Raw genomic sequence first — 568 nt, 5'->3', positions numbered from 1 at the left:
GACATATGCTTGAACCTGTTTTCGGTTATTTGGTCTATGTCACGCCGTCTCTTATGTCTATTGTTACATTTTTTTGCTATAGAATGATTTGTTTCATTTTACTAAGTACAGTTATACATTTATCCAGTGACTTCTTGACTCCTGCTTTTTTGAATGAACTCATTTTTGAGTGAGGTTGTCACATCCCTAATTAAATTTCGCACTTTAGGTGTAATAATGTCCTTGACGGAATTATCGTGGTCATTCAACGTGGACGCCGCTTTTGTTGCTAATTTGGGTGTATGATTTATTTGTTTGATTTGATCGGTACCCATGTTTATTTGGGTCCAAACTCCTTGCCGGTATCGATGTTCGAGTGTACAGTCGCTTATAGCAATCTCCATGGTTATCTATGCAAAGCAGGGAGGCCATGTGAGGGTTGACACAGTTTCTTTTGAAAGACTGTGTTGAAATCCAGGATCTTGCGCAGATAAGGAGTACTCTCAACTTGTACCACTAACTTAACGGTGACGAGACATCGAACGTACTTGGAGACTTGCCAAGTTTTAAGGAGGAGAAAGTGGCATTA

The sequence above is a fragment of the Teleopsis dalmanni genome, chromosome 2 (assembly GCF_002237135.1).
Source record: "Teleopsis dalmanni isolate 2A chromosome 2, ASM223713v2, whole genome shotgun sequence".
Classification (NCBI taxonomy): domain Eukaryota; kingdom Metazoa; phylum Arthropoda; class Insecta; order Diptera; family Diopsidae; genus Teleopsis; species Teleopsis dalmanni.
Note: the sequence above shows the minus strand (reverse complement) of the source record.